The 26,164-nt window shown below is 37.9% G+C and overlaps 1 long non-coding RNA gene across 1 annotated transcript in view; it reads left to right on the forward strand.

Annotated features, from left to right (window-relative positions):
- LOC144237420 (uncharacterized) overlaps window positions 1-26,164 on the forward strand; it is a 510,168-nt gene that overhangs the window by 295,698 nt on the left and 188,306 nt on the right. The gene's annotated exons all lie outside the window — the stretch shown is intronic.

Below are 26,164 nucleotides of genomic sequence, written 5' to 3' on the forward strand. Positions count from 1 at the left end.
GTCAGCCATCACTCTTATTTTAATTTTTTAATATTTAAATGTTTATTAAAAAGTTTTTGTAATGTTTATTTTTGAGAGAGAGCAGGAGAGACAGAGTGCAAGTAGGAGAGGGGCAGAGAGAGAAGGAGACACAGAATCTGAAGCAGACTTCAGGCTCTGTGCTGTCAGCTCAAAACCTGATGTGGGGCTCAAACTCAGGAGCCATGAGATCATGACCTGAGCTGAAGTCAGGTGCCCCTAACCATCACTCTTTTTGTTGTATCTAGTATATAATGCTTCTTTCTTTTTTGGCTGAAATTTTTGCTTTCTGTTTTTCTCTGATTTTTCAGAAAATTGATGATTAAATCCCTAAGAGTGGTTTTCTTTAAGTTTGTCCTGCTTGGTATTCACTTTGTTTTTTGGATCCTAGGTTGATATCTTTAATCAATTTTGGAAAATCCTCCATCCTTTCTTTCTCAGTCAAATATTCTCCTCCATTTTCTTTTTTTTTTTTCCCATCTTACATTCCCATTCTTCATATATTATACCACTTCATATTTGAATATTGTCTCACAGATCTTGGACACTCAGCTATGATTATTAATTTATAGTTTTCCTTTGTATCCTAGTTTGAATAATTCCTACCACTCTGTATTCAGTGATTATTTCCACTGTTATTTCTAGGCTTATGCTAAACCCACTGATATTGTTTATCTGGTAATGCATTTTATGTTTCTATTTGGTTCTTTCTATTTTGTGTGTGTGTTTCTTCTTGCTCAAATTCCTCAGCTGTTTATGCATGTTGTCCACTTCTCCCCAAGGTTCTTTAACATATTTAAATATAAGAATATAGGATTTGAAATCCCTGTCTCACAATTCCAGCATCTATGCCATTTCTGGGCCCACTTCTATTGTTTCTTCTCTCTTTTTAAAAAAGTTTTAAATTTTTATTTTTATTTGCGAGAGAGAGAGAGAGAGAGAGAGAGAGAGATGGAGACAGAAACTGAAGCAGACTCCAGGCTTTGAGCTGTCAGCACAGAGCCTGATGTGGGGCTTGAACCCACAAGCCATGAGATCATGACCTGAGCCGAAGTCGGACACCAGCCTGACTAAACCACCCAGGAACCCCTGTCTTCTCTTAACTGTAGGCAAGATTTTGTGGATTCTTCATGTGTTTATGCTTTTAAATTATATGCCACGCAGTGTGCATAAAAGAACACTTGAGACTATCGAGACTAAATAATATCTATTTCCCAGAAAAAGGCATATTCTCTTCTGTCATCTGCTGGAGTGTTCATTGGTGTCAATCTAAACAGCTAATTGATCCAGGTTTGGGCTTTGTTGCAGCTTTAGGTAGTTTTACATCAACATTAACTTCAAATGTTTGAGGAACTCCAGATTTCTTCATGCTTTAAGATTCCTTCTGCTAGCTTTCCAAATTGTAGGTGATCTCTCTCTCCTATACATGCAGCTCTCTCTTTTGTTAGTCACTGGTGACTTCTTTTTTCTCTCCAGTTCCACGCTTTGCTTTCTGTACCTTAGGAGTACTTTCTCTACTCTGCTTTCCTGCACTAACCTTTGGGAGGCCTCTGCCTTGCACTGGGTCAAGGCTCTGAATGTTTAGAAGGAGTTTTATTATCTTCAGTCCTCCATTTTTTTCTTGAATCTTTTGCAGCCAGTGACCTCACTAGATGAAGGCTCTGAGGTGTGCCCCAGAGGGATTTCCCTTTGCTCTGCTCCACAGCCCTGCCATTGAATTACACCAAGGGAAGGCCCTACAAACCACAGTGGGAAGTTTCTTTCAGAGTTCTTGCCCAGCTCCAGCCATTGGCATATTATACCTGTGTGTTTGGTGAAGTGTCATGGAAAGAGCTGGCAAGGAGATGCAGACTCACTCTATGGCGTTAGTGATTCTAATCCATCACACCAGCCCACATGTGGTCACCACAAGCCTATTAAAAGTTTGGCTGGTTTACTTTTCCCAGCTCCTCTGCTCCTCCTATAGCGCTGAAGACAGCTGTAGTTCTCTTCCAGAAAATTCATCACATTTTGGAATTTGGTTTATTTTTGTTTCTTCAGCTCTCACATTGCTTTAAAATTTATGATTTTGTAGTTAAACTGGCTCGTTGTTAGGGTGGGAAAGATCGTACCTTGAGACTTTATATACCCTGACCCAAATGGATGATCTCTCTTGCTCCCTTTTTAATGTCGTTAAAAAAATGGACTAGCTATTTGAAACTGTAAGTGACCATGATATTTACAGTGTAATTTTATTTCTTCTCTTTGTTACCTACTCCTGGATATTCTGAGGTGTAAAGCTGAAATAACAATTAGGTGACTAGATGCCATCTGTGACTCATGCACATCTATTGGTGAACATTCAGCATGTCTTCTTCTCTGTGGCAGCCCAAGCCAAAGAACTCAGATCACAACAAACACACCTAATGAGCATAGAGCAATTCCTAAGAAAACAAAATGAGCTATAAGCATGGTGTTATTGTCCCCAATGATTCTTGTACAACGTCAGATGTTATCACCTGTGCTATAATCCACAGCATAGGAAGTAAGCTGTTCTCACTTCAAAATTGGCAACTGTTTTCCTATAAACAGCCTTGCCAGTAAAATAAAATGTCATGGCGACTCCAGAATTGCCTTCTTGGAGGAATATCTTCTCTTTGTGTGATTAGGAAAAGCAGAACAAAGGTTGAAGGTATCGAAATAATAACTATCTGTGATTTATTTCACATAAACAAAAGAGACAAACTAAGCACTAATGTCCTACCTTGAAAAGTTAGGGAAACATATAAAAGTACTGGGTCCCAAACACTCTGCCAGCAAACAGGAACCAAAAGAAGTGATATTTATCAGTCTAAATAGAAAGCTACATGTTCTTTGCACGTGCAGAAGAGTGTGTAGAATATGGACCACTTCTCATGGGCATAGTTTTTGAGGAGATCGGAGGTGATTTGATTTTGAGGAAAAATGGCAAAAATTTCCAAGAGCAAATGGCTTGAATGAATGAGCAGAAGCTGTGTATGGAGCCCATGGTAACAAGAAATGGTTTAAGTCAGAGAGTATGAATCAAATGAGACGCTTGCAGACCTTTAACTATAGCAGTGCTAGCAAGGCCTCTATAATAATACTTAACACATAAAACAAATTATAACAATATCCTTAAGATTACCACACAAGTAATAGTGCTATATAAAAACTCATAAAAATGAAATGTATGGCTACAATAACCATATTAAAACAACTACAGTTTTCTCTTAAATAACCATATAACCCATGCTTGAAGGATATTATCCTATTTAGTGATTAAGCTCAAGAAGCAATGTCTTCCAGCCATTTGAAACTGAAGAAGAAAACAAAAGGGCAATTTCTTTCTCTTCCCTGGATATGGGGTGATAATGACCTCAACTCGAAGCCAGAGGAGTTGAGGGGAGTGGAGCAGGATGGAAGAACAAACTTCTCTTTGATCACTTCTTTTTGAAGATAAGAGAGAGCAATTCTTTTGATAAAAACCATAAACACACACACAAACACACAACACACACACACACACACACACACACACACACAACCCAAAACCAGTAGAACCATTTAAATGCAAGAACAAGAAGACTTTTATTTTTCAGGAAGTATATACTGAAGGACCACATAATTACAAAGCACAACCAATTATTGCTTACTGCGTATTAATTCATTTCTTTCTTTCTCTGAGCTTCTCTGATTTGCTATTGGTATAGATTTGATCCCTACGATAAAGATATTTCTGTCCTTCTGGCAGAGAAAGTAAGCAAAAATAAATACACATGATAGTCATTTGCAAGCAGAGCTCAAAGTTATTGCATGAAAATTGTGTTAATTTGCATTTGTACAGGATGTGGAGTTTTGAGTGAGACTTATTAGTATGAAACTTTTTTTTTTTTTTAATGTTTTATTTATTTCTAGGAGAGAGAGAGAGACAGCGTGAGCAGGGGAGGGTCAGAGAGAGAGAGGGAGATACAGAATCTGAAATAGGCTCCAGGCTCTGAGCTGGCAGTCAGCACAGAGCCCGACGCGGGGCTCGAACCCACGAACCGCGAGATCATGACCCAAGCGAAAGTCGGACGCTTAACCGACTAAGCCACCCAGGCGCCCCAGTATGAATCTCTTTGCTACCCAAGTTTGGAGCCATATGAGAAAGAAAAAAATAAATAAGGAAAAATCAATAATATAGAAGAAAAATAAGTTTTGTTGTGGATGAAAGCTGAATTGAGGACATGGAATATATTTGTGGCCACAATAGATTTGCTAATATTTTACCTTCTAATTACACAAAGTTGCTTCCCAATCATGGCACACCAGATGGCTACAGGCCTCTGCCCACTGGGGCCTTCCCCTTAAACTTACGGTATAGAATCTCAGAAAATATATGCATCTTATAAGTGGCTGCTTCCAAGAGAGGCAGGAAGGAATTGAGCAGGACGTGGTCACTTCCTTCTCTCAAGTACCCTAACGAGGTAGATGACTCCTCCTTCTGGTATGGATGAGAGTGGAAGAGAATATAAGAGGAATATTCTAGAAATCCCTTCTCATGGAAGTATGGAGGTTCTCATAAATACAGGTCATTTAATACTCAGAACAAATACTCTTTAGGTGTAGATTCCCATGATTCATCACTTACATATAACACCCAGTGCTCATCCCAACAAGTGTCCTCCTCAATGCCCATCACCCACCTCCCCCACCCTCTCAACCCCCACCCTCAACAACCTTCAGTTTGTTCTCTGTATTTAAGAGCCTCTTATAGTTTGCCTCCCTCTCTGTAACTTATTTTTGTAACTTATTTTTCCTTCCCTTCCCCTATAGTCTTCTGTTAAGTTTCCCAAATTCCACATATGAGTGAAACATGATACCTGTCTCTTTGTGACCGACTTATTTCACTTAGCATAATAGTCTCCAGTACATGCACATTGTTTCAAATGGCAAGATTTCATTATTTTTAATTGCTGAGTAGTATTCCATTCTATAGAGAAACCACATCTTCTTTATACATTCATCAGTTGATGGACATTTTGGCTCTTTCAATAATTTGGCTATTGTTGATAGTGCTGCTATAAATATTGGGGTACATGTGCCCCTATGAATCAGCACTCCTGTATCCTTTAAATATATTCCTAGGAGTGCTATTGCTGGGTCATAGGGTAAAAGTGTGGAGGTTCCTCAAAAACAATTCTCAATTTTAAAAGTGACACTTCATTTCCACCTTCTCAACACATCTTTTGTTTTTATGGATAGTTTATGATTCTGTATTCTATGTCAAAATATAATATGAAAATCACAGATTTGGAGTCAGTGAACATATTGCCTGATGTCAGTGAACAAAGGACCTCTGCCCATTTGACTTTGAGGATCTTTGACTTTATCTAGCAGAGTCAGGGTATAGGTGGAATAGAAAGAAGGCATGACATTTTTACAGGTTTCACTGCTGTTCTTATGACTTACAGATCATTTTATGGAATGAATGTGCTACAGTTTCACAAGCAGCACTGAACATTGTAGGCCTTCCCCTGCAGGGACTTGGCCCTCTTAAAGGTAATGGCATGGGAGAACAAAGCAGGTGCATCCTGTAAGCAGCCTCTCAAAACCAAGGAAAGAGGAAGACTGTGGCTTGGGCTAGTGTAGTTTATTCTTGTATCTAACGTCATCATGAGGTAAGTTCCATCTCCTTCCTTGGGAAAAATGACTAGAGGAGCCATGAGAGTCCAAGAGTTTTATGTTAGGTGGCTTCCTCAACATGGAAGGAGTCCTCAGGTATGTGTAACAAGGCTTAGCTCTGTCCCTTCACAATGTCCCTTCACAAAAGAAATCTCTGTTGGTTCACAAGTGAAGTTTGAAGTCATTACCTTCCAAACTGCAGGTTTCTCCTGCTCTGATTTGCCAAGTTTATACTGCAAGTATCCATTGGTAATCTCAAGACTTTGGATCCCATTGCTCCTTAAACATTCCATGTGCTTTCTCATGTCTGTGACTGTGCTCTCATTAACTAATATTCATTGTGCACCTAACATGTGCCAGTCTTTAATTTAGAAAATTGAGATAAATCAGTGAACAACACGTACAAAAATATTTGCCATTGTGGATTTTATGTTCTAGTGGGAGACGGATAATAAACAATATATATAGGAAAAAGTAAACTTACAGTATTTTAGAAAGTGATATGTGCTATAAAAATAGAGCAGGATAAACAAAACCAGAAGTACCAGGGGCACTGGGGAGAGGAGAACACATTTTTAAAAGGGTGGTCAAGGAAAGGTTCATTGAAAACTTGGCAACTACTATTAGTTTCCTAGGGCTTCTGTAACAAATTACCACAAAGCCAGCAGCTTGCGACAACAGAAATGTATTATTTCACAGTTCTGAAGGCCAGAAGTCCAAAATCAAGGTGTTAATCAGGATTGTGCTCCCTCTGGAATGGCCAGAAGAGAATTCTGCCTTGCTTCTTTCAACTTCTGGTGGCTCCAGGCATTCTTTGGCTTGTGAGTGCCTAACTCCAATCTCTGTGTCTATTGTTATATGACCTTCTCTTTGTGTTCTCTTTAAAAATCCCTCTTTCTCTCTGTTTCCCTTTGGTCATTTGTTTTGTTTCTTAAATTCCGCATATGAGTGAATGATATGAGTGAACTGTATGGTATTTGTCTTTCTCTGACTAACTTATTTCACTTAACATCTTACTCCCTAGCTCCATTCATGTCATTTCAAATGACAAGATTTCATTCTTTGTTATGGATGAATAATATTCCATTGTGTGTGTGTGCGCGTGTATACATATATACCACATCTTTTAAAAAAATGTTTATTTATTTATATTTTGAGAGAGAGAGAGGAGAGAGAATCCCAAATAGGCTCCAGGCTGTCAGCATAGAGCCTGACATGCGGCTCAGTCTCTGACATGCGGCTCGGTCCCATGTACCATAAGATCATAACCTGGTTGGAAATCAAGAGTCAGACACTCAACTGATTGAGCCACCTAGGCGTCCCTATATTCCAACATCTTTATCCATTCATCAGTCAATAGACATGGGCTACTTCCATATCTTGGCTATTGTAAATAATGTAGCTATAAATATAGGGGCACATGTATCCCTCTGATTTAGTGTTTTTGTATTCTTTCAGTAAATACCCAGTAGTGTGATTGCTGGATTGTAAGGTAGTTCTATTTTTTTTTTAGCTTTTTGAGGAATCTCCATACTGTTTTTCACAGTGGCTGCACCAGTTTGCATTCCACCAACAGTGCATTCGTATTCATAGAGTTTATTTTACATTCATCTTGTATCCCCCATAGGATTTAATATAGTGCCATGTATATACTACGTGCTTCTTAGTACATATTCACTGAGTAAATAAATGAACACTAACTGGTCATATTACCATAATTTCTTTCTAAAAAACCAGTTCTATCCTCTTTAAGTACAATGCATTGTCAAGCTAAAGCAAACTATTCTTAATTTTCTAATTTTCTCATTATGGAACTTTGTTGAGAACTCTGCTGCAGTAGTATATTCAGCACATATTTTCAGGAAAAAAGCTTTTAAAAAGAAGATATTTGGACATGTAAGAAAAAAGAAAAAAAGAGATCCTTCCTTTTCGTTTTTACCTCTTGGGTTTTGTCTTATTGATGTCATAGCACCAAGTCCATTCTTACCATTTTTGTTGCCAGAGAAGATTGATGGCACATTGCTTGATGTAAAAAATTACAATAGTTTTATTCATATTGTGCCTAACTATAACAATCAAGAACTATATACCTATAATACAATCGTTTATTTGTGGTTTGTCATTGTGTGAAGGCAGAGTGTGACATTAATGAAGTGATTGGAAGGGCAGTCCGCATGGGATGGTTCTGAATTTACGAAAGTGTAACCACTATCTGCCAGCCCAGGACAGGCAAGACCATTTTTGGCAGATTCAATGAGAGCGATGTCTATGATGCTGGGGACAGAGAGAGAGAGAGAGATCTGCCATTATTCCTGTGGTACTTACCTTTTAAATCATAAATCATGTGACCCTGTGTCCTCAGTCATTTTCAATAAGAAAGCTAAATTCTGTTTACTGTGTTAATTTTCCTATTCTATCAGAATAGAAACATTTAATAGCAGAGATCACCCATTTTTATTCCTTTACCTATGTATGTTCTGTCGTCTCATAGCCTAACTTTAAAGATAATACAGACAAGCTCACAGGTACTTACTCTCTTGTGTTGAATGAACTTATATCCAGCTAGTGTCCCAAGATAAAGTCTTCCTATGGAAAGTAATACTTGATTAAGGAACATTTTTTTGTGTTGGGTTGTTTGACTTTCTTTGTCACTTGAGATTGTTACTTGTCAGCTTTGCATCACTCATTCCCACACTCTTCCCTCTGTGACTAAGATCCCTTCTTCCCTGTGGAAGAAAAACCCAGCTTATACTCCCCATAGTACTCTTATCTGTGTGGTCCCCAATTAATGTTTGACAATGAGAAGGTAGAGAGGAGGAGTTATTCTCAGAATATTGTGTCTATCAGGTGTGGTAGTTTCTTGGTCTGTTCCAGGAGCTCAACATTCATGGCCAAGGTCGCCAGACATGGCAGTCTCTCAGATTCCTTTGCAAGCTCCTGTTTGTCCCATGGTCATTGCAACTTCTCACACTGATTTTTGAGCTCCTATGCCTCCATCCACTGCAGTGCTTCAAGTAAAAATGTCCTGAGTGACCATTTCTCTAGTCTTCTAATGCAGGCACATCCTTCTAGAACTCACACCTCATGTTATTCCCACTTTTTAGGTGAAGCTCCTTTCTCTCTGTGATACCTGTAGTCTCTATCTCTTTCTTTCTCTCTCTTTTCCTGAAGGAAACAGAGTGATATACTCATCCCATATACATTTTCTTAGCATTTAAGGCATATTCTTATGCTGGGCTGGACTCTGACACTGCAGAACTAAAAATATGGCTCTGCCCTTGCAGAGATGAAATCTAGTGAAAGGTCTAAAAAGTGAGCGCAAATTACAAATGAGAAGTTTAAGAAGCTTGACTAATGCAGACTGGGGAGATCAGGAAGCACCCTCAGGAAGAGGGAAGAATACCTACACTAAAACCAATTAAGTCTCTTAGTACCCATTATTCCCGTAGCAGAAATTTATCTAAACTTTCATCTAAATTTTCAGAGTCAACATATTCTGATCTCTGTCTCTTTCTGAATACAATTTACTTTCAATGACTTAACTGTAAATGTATTTGTCAATAATAGCCAATAATAGGAGTTTCTGTGAAATCATTCTGAACACCAAAATACTTGGGCAGTTAACTTTTTTTAATTAAAATTTTGTTAATGTTTATTTTTATTTTTTAAATTTTTTAACTTTTTTTTTATTATTATTTATTTCTGAGAGAGAGAGAGAGGCAGCATGAGAAGGGGAGGGTCAGGGAGAGAGAGAGAGACACAGAATCTGAAACAGGCTCCAGACTCTGATCTAGCTGTCAGCACAGAGCGCGATGTGGGGCTCAAACCCACGAACCATGAGATCATGACCTGAGCTGAAGTCGGCTGCCCAACCGACTGAGCCCCCTCAGGCTCCCCAATATTTATTTATTTTTGAAAGAGAGAGATGGAGACTGAGAGAGAGTGTGAGTGGGGAGGGGCAGAGAGAGGGGGGAGACACAGAATCCAAGGCAGACGCCAGGCTGCCAGTTGTCAGCACAGAGCCCGTCGCGGGGTTCCAACACACGAACAGAACCAGGAGAACATGACCTGAGCCAAAGTCAGATGCTAAATGGACTGAGCCACCCAGGCACCCCTGGGCATTTAACTTCTGTCTTTGCATGCACAGAATTTTGGAAAATTTCCACACAAAATGCCCGAGTGTTTCCCTGCCTTGTTGAAAACAATTCAGTTTCCATCTAAGGAATCCCTGAACAGGGCTGCTTCAAAGTTCACTCAGTGAATGAGCACTCCCATCCAGGACTGTATCATCAGCGTAAAGATGTGCACTACAGTCAGAACACTACCTTGTCAGCTCATTTATAAAGATCATAAGTAACAATGGTCCAAGGATTGATCCCTGAGGAACCCCCATAATGACATCCATTAAATCTGACATGACACTGTTTAATAACACAAGTGGTGTGTGCCCTCTTAAGTAGCTAGCACACCAATTAATTAAGGATGATGCCATACCTAGTCCATTCCATTTATCCAGCAAAGAAGTATGAACTACCAATTAGGAGATAAAATGATGTTTGAAGCAACACTAAGTTATTTATCTAAGAGAAGATCTCTTGACTTGAGCTCTAACCCTGTGATAAGATGACTGTGTGCACATGGCCTTTCCTTCAGAGAGCTGTGACTATGTTGACATCTTATTTTAGTATGGAAAGAGAGGCATGATTTAAACTTGGAAATGACCCTTCAGCATCACATCCAGGATCTTCTTGGTGAAGGCATACTTAGACATAATTGCAGTAGATGAAGCTTTGAAGTAATAATCTCACGTGCTCACTTAAATAGTTAATAGGACAATCTAGTCTCCTGGTACTTCACAGGAAGGCATTTCCACATCTTTACAACAGTGAATGAAATGTAAAATGCTGTCCAATGCCAGCTTCCTTTGCCAATTTATTTTCAGTTGAGGAGCTGTAAATAATTGCTGGTAAAACAGAGGGAAGAAACCACAGAAATTGCATTGGCAGTATATAGTATTGGGGGAAAGGAAAGTGAAGAGTGAGAATAAAGATCCTCTTATCTTGGAAGTTGTGGGAAAGAGAGAGAGGAAGGGAGGAACATGCTTCGGCATCTCCAGCCGCCCGAGATAATGATGATGATAATGCCACATGATTGTACTTAATGATGTTGAATCAATTTATGATGATGATGATGATGATGATGGTGATGAGTTTTAACTCAAATCATGTAATGTCCCTTTATTAGGAGGAAGATAGAGGGGAAGAGTAAAAAGAAGGGAAAGGAAAATGGGAAAGAAGGCAAAGAAAGAAGGCAAACAAAGAGGGAAGGAATTATAAATTAATTTGGCATTTTCATTGTCAATACTAGTTAATTTCATATTTTCATTATCATATTAGCATGGGCGTCTTTTTCAAACCTTTATGATCTATCCAGTAGAGAAGATATTTTTCTAGGAATAATAAGATTCCATTGCATTTATTGGGAAAAGGATAGGAAAAAAGTAAGTAATGTCTTTTTCCACTTACTTTCCCTTAGCTAAGAGTCCAGAAATAGGGCCAGACTAGAGAATAAAAAAGACTCTGGCAGAAATATGGTCAAAATGTTCTCCTTCTTGCAGCAAAGGCCAACTGAACAAATGACTCTTTGCCCTGTGGGTCAGTTCAAGCCTGGTCAGAGTAAATCCCTTTTCTAATATCAGAAATTCTCCCATCCTTAGACACAGCTGTAGCAATTTCTTTACTGGAAGAGGGGACTCTGTTGAGTGCTTGACATTTGGAAGCTGCTTATTTCCTCAAAAACTTTAGCCTTCACAAACAGAAAAGTCAAAAGTTTTCTATAATTACTATCTGGGGCAAGTGTGAATAGGCTGTAGTTTGCAGAATTGCTTCTGCTAGTTTTGGATGATATTACAGGGGTTTTAAAAGTAATAACAAGGATTCTGTGTGAAAGCACTCTCCATGTTAGGATTTCAAAAGGTTTTAGAACCTTAATTGTATAATTAGGGACCTCACCCGCCATTAAGAATGAACCTAATTATCAAGCTGTGCTAGAAAATTAAAGATAGCTATCTTAATGCCACATAAAGGGAAACTGAGGTGCATAGAGATTGAAAGATTGATGTCAGATGTCTCAGAAAACTGCTCCAAAATTAAGGTCCCTGGTGACTGATCTCTTGTGATAAATCTGAATTTACAGAATACCTAAATCACCATGACATGGTTGCATATTGTAGAATGGTACTACTCAAGGTGTGGTCCACAGAGCAGCAGCATCTGCAGCACCTAGGAGGGACTAGAAATGCAGAATCTTAGGCCCTGCCCCAGACCTACTGAAATCAGAACCCTTGGGAATGGAGCCAAGAAATCAGTGTTAATAAGCCCACTCTCCAGGTGATTCTGTTGTTCACTAAATTAAGGGGCTCTAGAACTATTTTACCATATATTTACTTACTTTTCTCTTTCTTACTACTGTTACTCACTATTATTGCTTATTATTCTTACTATTTTTTAGTGAGGATTATAAGTTTTAATATTCTTTATTTTTTAAATTTTTATTTAAATTCTAGTTAGTTAACATATAGTGTAATAGTGGTTTCAGGAGTAGATTTTAGTGACTCATAACTTACATATAACACCCAGTGCTCGTCACAAGTGCCCTCCTTAATGGCCATCGCCCATTTAGCCCATCACCCAGACACCTCCCTCCATCAACCTTCAGTTTGTTCTCTATCGTTAAGATTAATGTTCTTTAATTACTCACATATAAGTTTCCCCTAGAATCTGAATTATTTATGTGTTAAGTGGGGATTTCATGGAAACATCTTCAATACAGTCTCTTTTCTCAAGGAATTGGTTTCTGGCATGTTTTTCTGCTGTATGTATGTATTTCACACCTGCACCTCTATCTTCACTCAGTCATGGTATATACCCTTGTCTATCTTCAGAAGTGAGTTCTGTCTTGGCTTCCCCCATGCCACTGGAGATTCCTAATGACAAACCTCCACATATTTAACAAACTTCAGTTTTTTGGTTGCTTCATTATCAACTGTCAGTCCACTCTTCTTTCTTTGATTTAGAAGAGTAAGATGGAACCTTCCCAATGATATCTCCACTTTTCTCTCAGCGTGCTCAGGTGCAATGCTCACATGCAACCTCTACCTTCCAAATCATCCCTGTCCTCACCAGCCAAGAAGACAATAAAAGTATCATCTTGCTGCTTCCACAGCATTTAGACACACATCTCTTGCAAAATCTCAGTAGCATTTCCTTCTTTTTTTCTTTATCACTCTTGATTTGCTAGTGTCTTTCTATTTTTTAAAATCTCTCTTTCCACTAGCATTACCAAACTGATCTGATGCCCTCAGCGGTGGACAGAAGAAATGAAAAAATCACCCCAAGGCTTTGGTGGTGGTTTACCATCCTGTGGGAGGCCTGTGACCTTTCTTTGCCATTGTCAGGGTCGCTGTGCTGCACTAAGTCCCTCTTTAGAGATTTTCTTTAGTAGGTTTTCAAAGATTCACTCAGTGGACTGAAATTTTCCCTGCTCAATAGAGATTGATTGTGAACAGTGATTCTGAGAGGCTAATACAGGAGAGAGACCCCCTGCTGGGAAAGCGATCTCCTACTGGGGAGGCATGTTGGCTGCTATGATATCTGATCATTTTCCTTTCCCTTTTTGATTTCACAGAGGCAAATCCCTACACTTGTGAGGCTGCTTTTAAACTGCTCTGTCCATGGGACCTTTATTAGTTGTTTCACCTTTGCCAATTTTACATGTTATCAGTGTTAACATTGTTCTCTTCTATTTTCCATTAGTGTTTGATATGTCATATATGATTTTTCCTTTATTCCTTCAATTTGTAATGAGGAAATGTCAAATGACAAAGATTTATAACTTCTATCCCTTGCACTATATTTAAGGAAATTGGATCAAAAGGAGGATTTAATGTTTTGCTAAGCAGATCGGTGAGAATCCATGTGAGAAAAGTAAAGTTGAATGGCAGCACAGAGATAAAAAAGGTGTGATGTGGGGGTAGACAGACCTGGAGGTAGTTCAAGGGTGCCTGCAGAAGAGTGAGGGTGAATTAGAACAAGAAGGAACAGAGGGTGGGAGGGAGGAATGGGGAAAAAAAAAAAGAGGTGTTAAGAGCAGGGTTTTGGTGGAGGAGTCAGAAGGGATATTTGCAAACAAAGAGATAAACTTTGAAGAAAATGAGCAATGGTTCAAGGAGGTGTTTAGGAAATCTTGTCATTGGATTTAAAATAGTAGGTGTTCCCTGCTTCATTCTATGAAAAGGTCACTAAAATTTTTTTAAGTTGCTTTTCAATGCTTTGGACTCAAATAAGTTTATTGCTTAAAGAGAATATTGAGAACTTCCTCAGTTATATTTGGATTTAAAATTCCCCTTTTCATGGAAAAAAATGTGTAATTTAAAATAAAAAGACACACAATACAAATCGAATGGATATAAAACCATATATAGAATGGTTTTAGATGTGCTACTGCCAGTGAATTCTTTCTTCTTTTACTTCCCTGAGGTCTTTCCCAAGAGATTGCTTGTTCCTAAGACATGTGTAAGTTTTTGATTGAGAAATCTATTATTAATAACAACAACAAAAGCTAACATCACAGGCACTACCTACCCTAGCCAAATAATTGTATCTTCATTACTCCAAGGCAATATAACATCCTTGGTATCTATGTGAATACTGAGACATTGAGTTGTGTACCATTAGTCCCATAGAAACCAATGTACAAGTGAGTGTCCTATGAATATCTATTGATGTTGATAAGGAATTATAATTTTACAGCTCACATGGCAATTGTCATAAGTGAAAAATGCTGCTGAATAGTTCCTCTTTGCATTTTGGAAACAGTAGCATGGATGAGAAGAACATTTGATTTTAGTTTAATTTTTAACAAATCCACTATTTGATATAGTTAATATGAAAAAAAAGCCCACTATTTTGATACAATTGTTTATTTAAAATATCTGAAGATGTTACTTTTAAAATCCATATTTAACCTTAACCTTACTCCTTAACCAATCAATTACACTGAAATATATGTAACCCACCAATTCTTTGGTCATTTTTGGAAAATCTTCACACAAATATTGATTTATGTGTTTAAAGTTTATTTATTTATTTTGAGAGAGATAGAGAGAAAACGAGAGAGAACGCAAGCAAGTGGGGGAGGGGCAGAGAGAGGAGACACAGAATCGGAAGCAGGCTCCTGGCTCTGATATGGCAACGTGACGACCACGCGGAGCTCAAACTCAGGAACCATGAGATCATGACCTTAGCCAAAGTCACGCCCTTAACTGACTGAGTCACCCAGGCACCACTTGATGCAAATATTTATAGCCTGTATTTATGGATTTCTTTTCATTATAGACTGGCAGGATTATTAAGATCACATGTTTTAAAATAAATTCTGATTTGTTCCTAATATGTTGATATGTGCTTTGATTGGAATTCTAACTCTTGAGAGCCAGATTTCTTTACATAGGCTATTAATATTAATAATTTTCTTTTATTTGAACTCAATGTCAAAGTGACTGTCTTATGATACTTCTTTTTTAAGCCTCTTAAATTTTATTTCAGCATTTGCAGCCAGATTAGTTCTGGTGGCAGCCAAGAGCAACATATATTGCCCTATTAGTTAGTACCCATCACTAAATGATGATTCAGTAGACTAGGTTTAAGGCCCTAAGTCATCTAGATCAAAAGGAAAACAATTGCATCATATGGATTGCTCAAATATACTAGAATTATATTTACTATGCGCTAAAGAAAAGAGCATTTTATTTTTCCAGGTCTGAAAGTTGCCTGCATTTTGGCTCTGCTTCCCCAGCTCCCTAAATAACCTTGTCAAAGTCATTTAACCTCTTAGTGTTTGTTTTCTCAGCTGTAAAATGAGGATAGTTATCCTTACCTATCTCATAGGGGTGGTGTTCAGATTAACTAATTAATGATTAGAAAGTGCTACAAAAAAGCTCAGTATTATTAAGGAAAACCTAAGTATATTTTTATTGCCTTTGGGTAAGAGCGCTGCTTAGCAGAAATGACTCCCAAGGGTTTGCTAGCCTGATATGCCGCCAGCTCCCTCCCTGAGGAAAGATGACTGGTCCTGGGACCTTGTCCTTTATTGCTGTTTTGTTACCTGAAGAGGCTGTCTGTACAACAAAGGACTCTGGGATCAGTGATACATTTCCTAACTGATATATTTGAAGAGCTGCCAGGTGATAGCAAGATCCGCGACTTCAACCTGAAGAAACCATCTTTCACCTATTCAGAACACAAAAATGCTTGTGATACGTGGTTACAGTTGTAGCTTGTACTATATCCTCATGCAAAAGTAATTCAACTTTTCTATGCAAGTTAAGAAATATTTGTTTGCATCTTTAGATTTTACCTTTTGCCAGACAGGCTCATCAAGCGATCGATTTTCTCATTATGTGTTTTACATAGGCACTCACGGCACAATGGGCTAAATTACCTTTGTCAAATCTTTCTGAACATTAGATTTCTTGTCACTAAAGAGAGAGAGAGAGATTCCTCAAGGCTTTGGCTGGTTCTTTTCTTGATCTAAGAATGTTTCTGGATTCTACGCACACCTTACTTCCCCCATTTTCATTGCTCTTTTTGGTATTTCCTTCTCTTTCATTGGTCCACTGTGCTGTCCACTAACTGCTCTTCCTGTTTCCAGTCTACTCTTTGTACAGAAACCCAGGTTGTCTTCTTTTTTTAAAAAGCCTATTGTTTTACCCTTTTGCTTCAAATATAAAGTGCCTCTTAAGTGGCTCTCCTTACCTTTTGGGACAAAGGCCAACCTACTCAGGGTGACAGCTGAAGTCTCTCATATACAGGCTACAATCTACCTTTCAGCATCATTGCCCATAACTCCAGAATTACTGATCCTAGAACCTTCCATTTGTGGAAACGGCTCTACACAACTAATGGTGTTTACTTTGTCTGAAATGTTCTTTCCTCCTGAGTTAAATGCTGTTAGTCCATGAAGAATTTGTTCTAATGTCAGCTTTTCTATGAAAACTTACCATCTTTTTCACTTAGAAAGTGAAAAATCTATTTTTCTTGCAAGATCCATTATACTTTTGAGACAAAATTTCACTGGACTTCAACTGTGTCTTCTGTTCTCTTTAAAGTGTGTGACTTGAGCACTGTCCTCAGCTTCCTGTTATATTAATTGATGACATCAAGGATAATGACTTACCTACTAAATGGGTTTGTTATCAGGATGAGATGAAATGAAATAACACATGTGAAAATGATTTGCGACATGTTAAATGCTATACAGATAGAAGGTATTATTATAGTACTTATCACTTGGTATTATAGTTAGTTGTATAAATGTATACTTCCCCTGATGGATTACATATTATCACTTTGAAAGAGGAAACTGTTTTGTAAGTAAGTTTTGTTTATTCCCCAGCATCTATAAGCATGCTTGGGATAAAGTAGCTGTTTAATAAATATTGGTTGAATGCATGAAAGGGAGCAAGAAAGAAAGTAGGATAAAGATTCTATGCCTATTTCTAGTTGTGTGAATTCTTTCCCTCCACTGCCCTCACTTTTTTTTTTATTTATTCATTCACCAAATATAGTGCACAAAACATTATCTGCTAGAAAAGGAACATTATTGCATGTCTTTAACAGATGTTCACTTTACCTTGTTACATATCCAGAGTAAAGAATAGATTTACTTATTTATTTTTAACACTGAATCACTCTTGGGGTTGTAATGACAACCGCTTTTGTGGTTTCCTTATTTTCAGAGTATAATTAACATATAAAAATACTTGATCAAAAAAAAACCTGTTGCATTGATCAAAAAATAAATATTCACTCATCATCGGATATAATCCACTGAACAAGTCTTAACAATGCAGTGAATAAGACTGTTTAGGTCTTAGGAGAATTGTTGATCTTGTTCCAATATCTAGTGGGCATAAAAAAATCCTCTTGGCAACTATACTTTTCAAAGTACCAGAGAGGCTAAGGGAGAGAATGACACTAAAATAACTTCCTTTTTTTCCTAAGTTTTATTTACAAGCTCAGCCTTGATCATAAGCATGTAAATGCTTTAAATTTTAGGTGGTAGCAAATGGGAAAATAATTAGAAAATTCCATGTGTGTAACTGATTGCTTTTTTCCTACTGTTTCGGGATTCTTTACTTGCAATATTAAATTTTTTTATTGTCAACAAATATGAGTAATATTTTTAGCATCACTCTACTCAAAAGCTTGTCATGTTTTAGATAATGATGATTTATTCAACATATCATGGAATATATTTTTAAAAAACTCAGAAAACAGGTTTGGCACAAGGGAAAAAGTTAACTTGGAAATATGTTTCTTAAAACTTAAAGAATTATAGTTTACATCCTCCGAAATGCTACCGAGTTCACCATTTGTAGGGCTACTGACAAAGCATTTTTTTTAAGATGGAAGAGTAATTTAAACTTTTCATTAAAAGCCTTTTCAATCTCAACTGAATAAAGCCAGCTGTTCTTTTCACTTCCTCTTCTATAGCAGCACATCATAAACATTGAGACCAGAGCTCTGGATGACACCAAAACTGCTTATCCACAACTGTCTCCTCCCGAGAAGTCTGACAGAGGATAGGAGCTGGCAAAAGATACAGAAAGATATCTTAATCAGAGCTCTGCCGACCGTTCCATTGCTCAATCTGGAGGTGTTTACCACCTGTGAATAACAAAGCCGTACTGTTTTAAAAGCAATGTTTACTGGGTGGAGAAAAAAAAAATTATCCTGGATAGCAGCTGCTCTAGGCTGCTTCGGTGTTCCTCTAGAACCTTGAGATGACCAAAAACAAAATCCAGAATCCACAGTTACAACCCCACAGAGGACCATGAATCAAGTAAATGAAGTAAAGTTCATTTACTACCTTCTCTGATTGCTCCTTTTTTCTGTTCCTTCCTTGTCCTTCTCTGGCTTCTCTTCATCCATTGATCTTCCTACATGAAAATTTTAAGGATCCACCACTGTGGAGTCATCTTTGCAAACTTTCAACTATGATCCCTAAGGATATAACTTCAAGAAGTTGTATTCTCTCAACCCTGACTTTTCTTTTGGACTCCAGCATGGTGTGATTCACGGTCATTTCCATCTGTCTCCAGTGTCTCCTCTGGTCTAATCCATCTAACACTCTGCCGTTAGATGTAATCACACTGAAACATGTCTCTGATAATGTTTCTTCCCTGCTCAAAGCTTCTGGTTCTCTTTACTATTTAAAGAAGAGAATCCAAATGTTCTAAGAGAGAATTTGGGATGCTTCTCAATTTGTCTTCTCCTTTTTTTACTTCCAATCTTATTTTTTCTCTTTTATGTTTCCTCTAGGACAGTTTTGTGCAGTGGAAATATCCTATGAGCCAGATATGTAACTTTGAATCATTTGGTAGCCACATTAATATAAAAGTAAATATAAATAGGTGAAAATGTTTAATAATCCATTAGATTTATATAATTCACATATGTTGATATGTATATATAACTTATTCTATTCATACTATAGGTTTCATATTTATATTTAAATATATTTTATTAAGTACATAAATGATATAAGTGACACAGATCATATAGCCAATATTAAAAAAAATTAATGTTTATTTATTATTGAGAGACAGAGAGATACAGAGCATGAGCTGGGTAGGGGCAGAAAGAGGGGGAGACACGGAATCCGAACCAGGCTCCAGGCTCTGACCTGTCAGCACAGAGCTCAACTTGGGGCTTTAACTCACAAACCACAAGATCGTGACCTGAACTGAAGTCAGATACTTAACTGACTGAGCCACCCAGGTGCCCCCATATAGTCAATATTAAAAATCCATAATTACATACATATATAGTAACCAGTTTCCAATATGACCCTTATTGATCTTTGCGAAGATCAATGGCTCTAGAATTACCTCTGTGTAATTCCCTTTCACACTGTATCAGGGTTGGTTGGGATGACCAATAGAGTATGCAGATGGTATGTCACCTCTCAGGATGGGTATATAAAAAGGCTTATGGCTCTGCCTTGTTCTGTTTTACATCATTCATTCTGGGAGAAGTTAGCTGCCACATTAAGAGGGTACTTAGGTAGGCCTGTGGAGAGGCCTTTATAGAGAGGAAGTGAAGCCTTTTGCCAACACCCAGTGGGGAAGTGAGGTCTCCTGCCAATAGCTGCAGAAGTGATCCATCATGGAGCAGATTGTCCAGCCACAGTCAACCTTCAGATGACAACCACCCCAGCTGACAGGTTTATTGCAAATTCATAAGAGAACCTGAGTTAGAACAACACAGCTAATCTACTTCTGTCCTCCTGACCCTCTGAGACTGTGTGAGATAAAAAATGTTTGTTGTTTATAGATCCAGAATATCTCAGTCATTTGCTATCCAAAAGTTTATAAACTAATGCAGATGTGGGTACTTGCCAGAGGAGTGCTGTTGTAACAAAACCCAAAATGTGGGAGTGGTTTTGGAAACAGGCAGTGGATAGGAAGAGCTGGAATATCTTCCAGGACAGAGTTACCAAAAGCTTAGAGAGCCTTGTAAAATCTCTTTTTAGAAATATGTTATTCTTTGAGGAGCTGTGAATGAGGGCCTAAAAGAAACTGAGGAAAGTCTTGTTATATAATGTCAGGAAGTTTATCAACACTGTTGCTTACAGTAACCTGGAAAGAAGAAAATGTGCCCAATGAATTGAATGATATAGCTAAGGAGATTTACAAGCAAAGTAGTGAAGATGCAGGCTGGATTCTTGCTACTTCAAGCAAAGTGAGCAGGAAAGAAATAATTGAGTGACTGTTAAACAGAAATGAACAAGAACTTGATGCTTTTGAAAATTCCTAGGCTACCATGATGGTGACTGATGTAAAAATTTAAAAAAAAGATCTTATAAACAGAGATCCAATCTAGGATACTGTTAAGAAAATATATGGTTCAAGGATGATGTTGTGGATGAAACTGTGAATCCTTTGTGAAGACCTCAGAAAGATCACAGGTATTGCCTCAGAGGGCAGTGCCATTCAGTCCAGATGAAAGTCCCACTCAAAGGCTTCTGGGTATACCTGGAACCTCTCCAAACTGTACAGCTTCTAACACTTAGGGATCTTGTCCCTCAGCCATCTCAGGAGAAACTCTACATAGAAAGGACTCATTTTAAATGGAAACTGGTGCAGCCACTCTGGAAAACAGTATAGAGTTTCCTTAAAAAGTTAAAAATGGAACTACCCTTTGACCCACAAATTACACTATTAAGTATTTACCCAAAGGGCACAAATATGCTGATTCAGATGGGTACATGCACCCTGATGTTAATAGCAGAACTATCAACAATAGCCAAATTATGAAAACAGCCCAAGCGTCCATTGACTGATGGATAAAGAAGATGTGGTATTCATATACAACTGAATATTACTTCGTCAGAAAAAGAATGAAATCTTGCCACTTGCATTGATGTCAATGAAACTAGACTGTATTATGCCAAGTGAAATAAGTCTGTTAGAGAAAGACAAATACCATATGATTTCACTCATGTGTGGAATTTAAGAAACAAAACAGATGAACATAGGGGAAAGGGGAAAAAAGAGAGAAGGAAGTAAACCATGAGAGACTCTTAACTATAAAGAATGATCTGAGGGTTGATGGAGGGGAGGGGAGTGGGGGGATGGGCTAAATGGGTGATGGATATTCAGGAGGGCACTTGTGATGAGCCCTGGGTGTTATATGCAAGTGATGAATCACTAAATTCTATACCTGAAACCAATTTTACCGTGTATGTTAACTAATGAGAATTTAAACAAACAATTGAAATTTAAAAAGAAAAGAAAAAGACTCATTTTGAAGGGCTTCGGAGAATATGACTTTTGTCTAATGGAAAAAATGCTAAGAAGAATCACAAGAGATACACAAAGTTTTAAAGACAAATGTATTCACAGAAACACTGCCAACTTGGAGGACAAATTACAGAGATAATATGAAATAAATAGAGAACTTTCAACCCCTGGAATCCTGCAGGTTGGTAGGAGACAGAAATCTACATGGCTGAAAACACAGGTCTCTTTCTTGGAAAAGGAAGGATGAGTCAGAGGCCTGAGAGTAAAGCTGAAAGCCATGGGCAATGATTTCTGGGAAGGAATGGAACCAAGTCAAGACACATCCAACATATGCCTGGCTCAATTTTAGGAATGTTGTAGACTCATGACTTCTTAGTGCATCTTCCCTCTTTTTAAATAAGAATGTCTTTAGTGGTGAAGTTATACCTGCCCCACCATTGTACGTTACATATGTTGGGGCCGTGTAACTTGTCTCTTTTGCTCACAGGTCTTCTGATCAAGAGGAACTGTACCTGATGAGCTGTACTTAAGAACCCACATAGCACCGTCTGCATCTACATATGATCTAGGAAACAAGAGCCTAAATTGAAACTGATACTGTGAAAGGATGAACTTTGGGGACTCTGGGGAAAGAGTACACATATTTTGCATGTGGGAAGAATATAAATAATGTGTAACCAAAGGGTCGACTGTGTTCAATACATCTCTTCATTGCAAGGGGGTAGAGCCAAATGGCTCTGTGCTTGAGTGTGGACTGGACTTAATGAATAGTTTCCACTGGACAGAATAAAGCAGAGATGATGGTGCTTGACTTCAGAGACTGTCATAAAAGGCGTAGGGAAGAAAAACGTTTCCTTTCTTCTCTTTCAGATTTTTTGGCTGGCCTAATAGTTCAATTGACCTAAGACACATTATCAGAAGAAAAACAAATTTAATCTTGTATGTATGGGAGGTCATGAAAATAAGAGACTCAAAATAGTGACCAAAGAAGACAGCTCTTTTACGTATTAGACAAAGAATAATACATTTATGAAGAATTGACAGGACAAAGAATTTGGGCTTAGTTTAGCAAATTAATGAAGAAGTACAAAGTTGTTTATATAGCCTTCTAGGTCCTGAATTCCCTATTGTTGGTGAGAATGATGCTTTCTACTCTCCAGGTGCTGGGAAGGTAACTTTCACAGGGGAATTTATATCCTGCTTTCAGGGAGGGAGAGGAAGGTCAGAGTGCCTTTCCTGCACTAGCTATTTCTTAAGTAACCTAATTCAAAATAATCAATATGCTCAAGTGACATGTTTTGGGTGGCCTTTCCTGAGCCCCATCAAAGTTATCACAGCTTCCTATTTGCTTTCTCTCTTTAATCAGTCACTCTGCGGGAAGTCAGCTACCATAAAATGAGAACTCTTATCTATGATGAGGGTTCATGTGGGCAAGGAGTTGAGGTCCCTGACAAACAGCTAGCAAGGAACAGAGGTCTACCCAGAGCAATGCAAGTGATCTGCTGGGAAGGGGGTCCTGCAGCCTCACTCCTGCCTTCACGTGTCTGCAGCCCTGACTGGCATCCTTACTGTTACTCTATGAGAGTTCCTAAGCAAGAAGCACTCTCAAAATCCTGACCCACAGAACTGTCAGATACTTAATTTTAGTGTTTTTAACTACAATGTTTAGGGTAACTTGTTATTCAGTAATGCATTTGAATACATTTTATAGTAATTTAAACATATCAAAAATCTAGTGTTATGTTTTACACTTAAGGAACATTTTAATTTGGAATCATTTTGAGTGTTCCATAACCGTATGCTATTAGTGGCTACCATATTAGACAGGGCAGAACCTAAAAGAAATAACTGTGTCTACATGAATTTAATACCCTCAGAATTTTCACATTTCCAGATGTAGTTTCGTTGTTGTTATTTGTTTGTTTGCTTAGAATGTCTTTTTATCTCTTCTTCATCTGGTTACCATCCCCTCATTCTTAAGACCTCATCCTATTATTAACTTTTTTATAGTTTCTTTCAACCACTCAGAATTAATTATTACCTACTTTCTTAGCACAGTTCTTATAATTGGTTACATGTGTCTCTTTTCTTCTAGACTGAGAATCTTGAGGGCAAGATTTATGTATTTGGTTTTTTAAGAAAAATCTTTGCCATGTCCTTAGTTTGCTGCTTAAACTTAGTGTTCAATAAATATTTGTTAACATAAATGGTAGGCACTAGACAACTCCTTGGCAATGATGTTGTGGAAGTGGTTCTTGCATTGCATGAAAAATTGACCTAGAAGATCCCTAACAATTGTCAGTATCCTATAAAATGCATCATAGAGAGATGTAGTTCCTACCTGAGGGCATATAAACACAGGGCATGTTTCTCTCCCCCAAATAATTGTGTCTGGGTTTGTTATGCAGAGCATAAATAATTGAGTGAAGAGGGTTGCCCATTAGTCACCGAAGACTGCCTCCGTGAAGAAAGTCCTGTTTCACAATTCTATTCCTCTCTCCCTAGGAAATGGCCCTTGTGCCAGAATGAAAATTGTGCTTCAGGTCTTCCTATGAGCTGAAACCTCTACTAAGCATTTTCAATATTTTATTGTAGATGCTTGAGGCAGAAATCAAACAACACAAATCCTAGGTCAGTAGAGAGTTACTCCTTTGGTTTATGAGAAAAAGATCTCATTTTTGTTTTCTGTGGGTGAATATTCTTTAAATGCAAGGATAACTTACAAAAACAAATTAAAGAGAATGAACACAGTGTTTCAGATACAGCATGACTAAGCAGGATGTAGAAATTAGAAGACTCTTACCAGGGGACTGTTTATCAATAAATATTTTCCTTTTTCTTTTTTTATTTTTTAAATAATTTTGCAGAGACAGGAAAGCAGATGGAGGCAAAGATATGAGTCTCATCCTAGTGGGTTATTGTTCTAAACAGTAGCATGAGAGTATTATATGACCACTTGAGCCATGAACTTCCTCTCAACATTGTGGGATGACCCAGATACTGAACTTTTGTCTCTTGCTTTTTACCCCCTTTTCTGGAACAGATGATGCACTTTCAACTCTGAGATGATAGTGCAGCCTTGAGGTTGAGGGGGGGGGTGTCATCAAATGGATTGATTTTCCTGACAATTTTTACTAGTAAGGTACAGCTTCCAGATTTTTTTTCTCCCCCCAAAGGAAGGTTGCCAGAAGCAGCATATCATGTTCTTGTCATGTTAGTGAATCATAGAAATATTAGCATCCTGGATGACAAAGCTCTGAAAGCCAGGGGCTGAAAGCTCAGCGATCCATATGGTTTACAATATACACCCTTAGGCAGGGCTTGTGGGTTGTGGTTCTTTAAAAGAAAAAAGGAAAAAACAAAACAAAACAAAAATCAAAGCTAAACAAAGAGAAACATGTGAAAAGTGACTTTCTTATATGGGACTCAGGGTAGGTGACTCTTGTTCTTTATACTGATTTCCGGGGCGCCTGGGTGGCTTAGTCGGTTAAGCGTCCGATTTTCGCTTGGGTCATGATCTCGCGGTTCGTGGGTTCGAGCCCTGCGTCGGGCTCTGTGCTGACTGCCAGCTCGGAGCCTGGATCCTATTTCGGAGTCTGTGTCTCCTTCTCTCTCTGACCCTCCCCTGCTCACGGTGTCTCTCTCCCTCCTAGAAATAAATAAAAATATTAAAAAGAAAAAAAAGTGTTATAGCTGATTTCCTGTGCCTGCAGTGCACCTAAACTTGTAACCCAATTACTCATACATGGAGTCTGCACAGGCTCACAGGGGCACCCCACAGGAAGGCAAACTGAGAGCTATTTCCGTGTCCACCTCACATTAATTTGTACAAGGGAAATTACTGCAGACTAATGGAGTACCTTCTTTCCATTTGTGGCTTCTCTGTCAATTTTCAGTAAGGAAAGCATAGGACAGGAAATTCGCTTTATGAAAACACCTATAACTTTGCAAAGTACTCAACTCCTAGTGCTTAGAAAATTAAGAGTCCCTTCTCCTCTAAGTTCATGTTATCCTGTTTTCAAAGAAAGTTCAGGCTTTGTTCTCTCACCAAAAATTTAGCCTCGAGATAATACTGCATATAGTCACTCCCTATCAAATTTAGGGTGTGATATAAATAATGATAGTCTTGCATCGTTGATTATAAGTTCAAGAATAACACCATTTCAACTGCATATGATCAAGACATGAATTTATACTTGTACAAATAAATAACATTACTGTCTAAATTTATGTCAGACAGGAAAAATAAAAATACTCTCTAATGTTGTATAAGAGACCACAGACTAAGAATATGTAGGTTCAATTATTTAGTCATATGAATCTGATCAATTTATCTAAATCTGTTTATAAAACCTATCTATGTTTTAGAGACACAAATACTATGCTTGTTTCTAAAGATTAACTTTTTGTTACAATTCTTTGCCAGAACTGTAAAGCATGCTAAAAATGAAGATTATCTATGCTGTGTTTAACCAGACCTTTGAATTTATCAACATTACATGAACTTGCCCTTCAGTTTCAGAGTGTCTTAACAGCACCCTTTTCTTTTTCTTTGCACAGTAGTTTTTTTTTTTTTTTTTTTTTTTTTTTTTTTTTTTTAATTTGTTTTTTTTTTTT

This window comes from Crocuta crocuta, unplaced genomic scaffold, assembly GCF_008692635.1.
Source record: "Crocuta crocuta isolate KB4526 unplaced genomic scaffold, BGI_CrCroc_1.0 scaffold125, whole genome shotgun sequence".
Taxonomy (NCBI): domain Eukaryota; kingdom Metazoa; phylum Chordata; class Mammalia; order Carnivora; family Hyaenidae; genus Crocuta; species Crocuta crocuta.